The 6,944-nt window shown below is 38.0% G+C and overlaps 1 pseudogene; it reads left to right on the forward strand.

The window, feature by feature from the left end:
* The first annotated feature begins 4,446 nt into the window (after positions 1–4,446).
* Positions 4,447–4,729, forward strand: LOC129680824 (cytochrome c, somatic-like; annotated as a pseudogene).
* Positions 4,730–6,944: the final 2,215 nt, after the last annotated feature.

A 6,944-nucleotide genomic window follows, 5' to 3' on the forward strand; every position in this document is an offset into this window, starting at 1 on the left:
GCAGAGTTGCGGAGCCGGGTTCCAATGGTTATAGTTTCAAAACACTCTGATACCTAAGCCTTAGAAAGACTGTAAGAGACAAAGAATGAGGGGATTTGCTGTGAGATTGTGTCTACAGTTACGTGTTTCTAAATCGCATTCTCAAGTAGCAGGAAAAGCAGTTGCTTCTTAGGGAAACAGCCCATTCAAGAATGTCACAGAGAAAATATGACATGAGCCCGGAGTAAGAGATTTGTTTCTTTGTTGAGATAATTATTTTAGAAATAGCATTTATTTTTTTTATAATCCATAAAGCTATATGTGAGTCTAAAACTAAGCAAAACGTAAGAAATAGGATAGCTGTACAATCCAAGTGACATTCCTCCAGAAAGTTATTAGTAATAGTGAGGGGGGAAAGTAACTTCGTAGTACAGAAAATTGGCATGCACCTTCATAAAGTGTATTCAGTGAACATCATGGAAAACATGGTGGGCAGAATTCATAAGATGCCCACACCGTCCTGCCCGGGAAGTGCCGGTGTGTTAGCGAGGTGGCACAAGGGGCTGTACAGATGTGATTATGGATCATAAGACGGGATACCGTCCTGGTTGGTCAGTGGGTTCAAGGCATCACAGGATCCTTAATCATGGAAGAGGAATCAGGAATTAGAAAAGGAGATGTGGTAAACGCAGTGATGGTCTCAAGGTGGCTACTGGCTCTGGAGACAGAGGGAGAACATAAGTCGAGCAGTCGTTAAAAAGAAAAAAGACAGATTCTGCCTAGCGTCTCCAGAAGAAATATGCAGTATTGACCTTGATTTAAGCCTAGTAAACTCACTGAAGTCTTCTCATGTGTATAGATATAGAGCAAACATTGATGTTTTAGCCACTAAATTTGTAATCAATTTCTATGGCAGTGGAAGAAGTGAGTGCAAAGGAACAAACAAAAATTCTGTGCCACCTGACACACGTTAACAGGATGCAAGGACAGAACTTTTGAGACTTCTGACAAAGTTGCAGTACCTCAATATACTCAAATGGAAGGACATTTTCCAAAACAACGTTGGCAATTTTCATGTCAAGGATGTGAGAGACAAAGAACTCTAAAGAAAGAGGTGTAACAATTAACATCTGAGATTTTGCACCAAAAACTTTATTAGAAAATGTAAAGAATAATTAGTGAAACCAGACTGAGATCTGAGAATTTAATAGTAATGTAGCAATTAAAACTGTAGCAGTAATTATGTGTTGGTACTCACAGGGAGAGGGGAAATCAGCAACTTAGTCTCCAATGACTTGTATAGTTCATAGCATAGTTCGTTATACTATGCTGACATAGTATACTTCATTATACTATACTGGCAACTCTTTTACAAGACAGTATTGATTCTATTCTAACTTTTAGATGGAGGAAATCTATACACATAAATCATTGTTAAGTCTTCAAAACTGCATGAATTTGGAAACTGACTTTAACTGAATTAATAAGGATAGATAACTAACAACACATATTAAAAGATACACAGCTAGTTGTGCGACAAGATGGAACATTAAATAACCATTAGGCATTTCTAGACTAGATTTGTAAAGATATTTCACTGCAGGAGATAATTACATTATATTATTTGGGGTCACTTAAAATTGTCCAGTTCTTCATCTCAAAATTTTCAAATGTTCTGTTCTTCAAAGTTGAGTTTAAATTGAGATTCTGATTCTAGTCTCATTGTGTTGTTCAAGGCAGGCATACTGAGATAGTTTATCTCGCTGGATTTAGCTTATCCAAATCCAGCTCTTCAGTGATGGAGGGAAGGGCTAGAGACCTGAGGGAAAGATGCAAGTAGGGGAAGATGCTTTCTCTCCAGTTTAAGTCTCACGTTTTTTACAATATGTTCACACACTCTGCTTTCTATTATTTTCCCCAAATGAAACCCCTCAAGTGGAAGATGACACCAGAATGTATGGCGACTGTAGAAAACTACAGAAGAAAACAGCACCGTATTTCTTTTATGAAATGAAAATTATTTAGCCCACTGTCATTCTATACCCTTTACACAGTATTAAAGGATGGGAGAGGGGGTGGAGAGAAAATGGGAGGAACAGGAGGAGGGGAACTGTATTCAGATTATATCTATGAGAAAAGAATCTATGTTTAATAAATGGGGAGAAGTAATTTGCACTTGATTTCATCAGTTTAACATATAAAGCACCAAATGCAGTCTGTGCAATCTTTGTCTTACTTTCTGTTGACAGCTCATCCTAGTGCTGACAGCTCAAACAAGCAGCATATGCTCTTCATTCATAATTATTCTCCCAAATAATTATTTGAGCAATTATTAGTCACTAATTTGCCATTTGTCAGAAGACATTTTTATTCATGTGTTTAACTATCAAATCCCTCTTGAGAGGCCCCTGTGGAGGCCTTGAAACTTCTTACAAACATCCTTTTGGTTGAAGGTACTGAGTTTTGGCCTTCTCTCGCCCTTCCTTCCCTTCCTCCTTCCCTCTTTCACCAGTCTCTACCACTGTCAAACACTGCTACCTCCTTCTCTTTACATCCTATTGCATTTCTGTTCATTCATAAAAATCTCTCTACTTCCAAGAATTTCTAAAATCTTTCTTTCAGATGTAATAATGGTTAAAATCTGTTTTCTCCCTGCTGATGCATTTAGCCTTGAAACATGCTATAATCATCTAGTTTCACCAAATCATGTTAAAAGAGCAAAGCCTTTTTCTGCCATTACCTTTTAGTTGTCTTTATGCCTTGTGTCACCTCTCTCTTGTATTTGTGCTCTCTAGCTTTCAAGCTTATTATTTGTGTGAGACTTATATAATTCCCATTACTTCTATTCCTATGGTGATGTAATGAGAACTCGGGCTATTCCCAAATAACAATAGTTTGTACCACTGTTAGCTGATTATTAGATTTTCCTTTCTTTTATACTGTCTCCATTTGGTGGCTTCATATGTGGCTACCATATGTGTTACAATTACCACATGGTGTCTTCCATTTTGTTCTGTCTTCCATCTAGTTCACTCCAGGTAATATATCATCCTTGAAACTCCTAAGGTGAACTTATCTACCAGTTTACCTATAAAATTTCTAGGAGAAAAATCTTGGGCCCCAAGAGACAGTAGAAGACTTAAATGTACTTACAGCCTACTAAATTCCAACATGAACTGTCCCCAATGATCATTTTATGCTAAAGTTTAGACTTTCTCACACATGCATGCATGGCACCATTATCCTATGACTTTAACATCCATGTTGATTATTTTAATTTTATGGGCTGATATATTGATCCCTGACAACTACTCTCTACGCCTGCCCTCCAGTATAATCATATTCTAAAAACACTCATGGAGTGGAGCCTGTCTGTTGATAAAATCTCTGGTTCTGAATTTCATCACACCACGCCCTCAGTTCCCTCTATTTCATCCGTGTACCCTTATACTCTGAGATACGCTTCACAGTATCTCACATGCCAGTGAAAGTTGGCTGTAGATTAGGTGGTGCCAGGCTCAAGATCTTAGTATTGATCCTTTGCTTAATTTCCATATCATGCTAAAACCTTCATGTTCTCTCTCCCCTTTTAAAACTTGAGTTCATTTAGTGCTGCCTGTCTGTACATGGGTACTCAACCATCAGCTGGAACCTGGGTAGCTTCTCAGAGCCTGTTTCCCTGAAGAAAACTCTTTCCCCAAACATTTAAAAGCAGCACTGGTAATTTTCTGGTACATTGCCTTAGCTATGTACAGAAGGGGTAGGATTTCATGATCCCATTCTCTATTTTTCCTTTTTTTATTTGACCTTCCTAGATGCTCACTTATGAAATTTCTTTCTTTATGAAGTGCCTTTGTATCTTAAAGAAAGTATTGTTCATCTTCCCTACTCATGGAAAGTAGCATATACATATTTTAAAAAGCCTAATTTTCATGATTTCCTCTTAGAATAAAAACCCTATTTTTAAGAGACATGTTGCTGTTAAGAGAGCTAATCTAAAGGCCATTGCATTGACTAGGATATAAACGCAATCACAGACACTCAAAATATGAAAATATAAAAAAAAAAATCCCTGCTCAGATGTAGCCCAGAGACTCAGTCTCCAAGTGGGTACTTTAGTAAGGGAAATGGGATGTCTCTGGCATGAACTCAGTGGCAGGCTATCTGATTACCTTCCCCTTGGGGGGTGCAGCATGCCAGGTCACAGAAGAAGAAAATGCAGCTAGTCCCAATAAGACCTGATAGGCTAGGGTCAGATAGAAGGGGAGGAGGACCTCCCCTATCAATGGACTAGGGGAGGGGCATTGGAGGAGAAGAGGGAGGAGACGAGGGAGAGGGCCACAGTTGGAATAAAAATTGAATAAATTGTAATAAATAATAATTTTTTAAAAAAAGGGTGACAGAGGGAGACGTCGGTCTTCAGGTTATAACATTTGTGGTGTCGACCAGTCCAGAGCGTATTAAAAAATGGATGATGCTGAGAAAGGCAAGAAGATTTTTGTTCAGAAGTGTTCAGAAGAGTATTACACTGTGGAAAAGGGAGGCAAGCATGAGACTGGGCCAAATCTCCACGGTCTTTTTGGGCGGAAGACACAATAACAAGGGTATCACCTGGGGAGACGACACCCTGATGGAATATTCGAAGAATCCCAAAAAGCACATCCCTGGAACAAAAATGATCTTTGCTGGAATTAAGAAGGGAGAAAGGGCAGAACTAATAGCTTAATTTTTAAAGGCTACTAACAAGTAATTCCACTGCCTTATTTATTGAAAAGCAAATGTCTCATGGCTTTTAATGTGTACCATGATTTAATTCATACATGAATGGCTAACAATGTTTTTGTTGGATAGTCCTGATTTAAGTAAAATTGACTTGTAGTAAAGTGGATATGGTCTTTTTTAAAAAATAACAATCCAATTGCATACATACTATCTCTGCTCTCCTTTTCTCAAGATAAGATTGGACTTAATTAGTAAAGTTCTACTTTCCACAAAGATGGGGTGTCACCTCAAACCTGTTAAATGGCTTTATACTTATATTTATATAACTGGGCATATGAATATGTTTTAAAACTGGGAAAACTCTATCATTGTCTCAAAAACAAGAAGGCTCACCTGTGTTTCAATTTCTGCTCACTGTTCTGTTATAGGCAGTGGCTAAACATCAGGAAGCAACTGTCTATTCTTTTTTTAATTATTTTTTTTATTAATTACAGTTTATTCACTTTGTATCCCTGTGGTAGCACCCTCCAAATCCTACCCTCTCTCATCTCCTCCCATGCCCCTCCCCCAGTCCACTGATAGGGGAGGTCCTCTTCCCCTTCCCTCTGACTCTAGCCTATAAGGATTGGTTGCATTGTATTCCTCTGTGGCCTGATAAGGCTGCTCCCCCCTCAGGGGGAGGTGATCAATGATCCAGCCACTGAATTCATGTCAGAGACAGTCCCTGTTCCCATTACTAGAGAGCCCACTTGGAGACTGAGCTGCCATGGGCATTCTTGATGATGCTGTTTTAATTAGAATTCCCTATTTCAAGGATGCTGCCTTTTACCACTGAAAGGCACTGACTGTGGTTTGTGATGATACCAAATGAAGATTATTTAACACTTTAAAAAAAAACAGGATAAAATTTACTTCTGTCTTACATAACAGGCAAGATATAATCATCCAAAGATGATATGAGACTCCAGAAATCTAGCCATTTATTCCTGGTGCCATTATCTTTAAAGTATAAGATGGTTTCTTATAGCCACAGCTACATTACATTACAGCCAGAAAAAAAAAAAAAAGAGGGAAAAGTGAATAGAAGGGCAAAGACATTTCTTCAAGAGAAAATCATGTTGTGCTCTTCGGCTTTGCCTAAATCACAGTGGTCAGACAATTCTACTTAGATTCACAGGGGTTACAGAATATATTAAGCATATGGAACTCAAATATTCTCTTACTGTGGAAGGGAGTAAAATATGGAAATCAGTAGGGTTATTATTCCACAGAGTAAGACAGTCTGTTAAAATGCCAGGGACAAGGCAAGAGGATGGACAGGCCTTGCTCTTGAGAGAGTGGGAGCATCAAGAAAGAAGCAAGACAAGTGGTAGGAGGCAATGGTCCTCTTTAAAGAGTTTGGTTCTCTTATAAATTTGTTCTAAATTCTCTCAATGAGCAGCTTCATAGCAAAAACAAAAAGGCTCTCTTCTTCAAGTTAAGACAGAATTTATGCCTCAGTGCAAGAATTAGAGGGAAGACATCTATGACCCCATTAAACCTTAAAAACCAGCAGTGGAAGTCAGAGTTACTCTGAACTTTTGATTTAAGTATTAAGAAAATTTCACCTTAATTTCATGAGGCAAGAGATGTAAGATACTGGTTGACACTGAATATCATCTAAACTCATAGCATTTAAGCAAGCGGCAACACTAAAAGCAGGAGTAAGTACAAATAAAACTTAGTTTAAGTGTAGCATTCCAATTATAGTTTCTACATTTTATTTTTAATTTTTATAAAATATGTTTGATCATATTCTTTCCTCTTCCCCAAGTCCTCTCAGATCCTCCTCCCTACCCAACTTCATGTTCTCTCTCTCTCCAAAAAAAAAAAAAAAAAAAAAAGACAAAAAGACAAAATAAAACATATCATGGAGTCTGTTTTGTTTTGATCAACTACTCTTGAGCACACAGCCTGCCCTGGAGTATGGTTGAGATGGCCAGTGCCACTCTGTTGAAGAAAACTGACGAATTCCCCACCAGTTAAATAAGAAGTATAACTGAAGGGGAAGTGGGTACAAAGTCCCAATTATACTTCTTATAGCAGCCGCGAAGTCAGCAATTTAAGAGCACTTTCAGTTAGGATTAACAAAGTGTTCATGTTGGCCACTGAAAATAGATATCAGGTATGAATCTTTTTCTTGGCTGAAATGTAGACTAAATGTAGCCAGATTTTAAAGATGCTTCAAAAATTTCCTCACTACT

Source organism: Psammomys obesus, unplaced genomic scaffold (genome assembly GCF_907164565.1).
Source record: "Psammomys obesus unplaced genomic scaffold, mPsaObe1.curated_primary_1811, whole genome shotgun sequence".
NCBI lineage: Eukaryota > Metazoa > Chordata > Mammalia > Rodentia > Muridae > Psammomys > Psammomys obesus.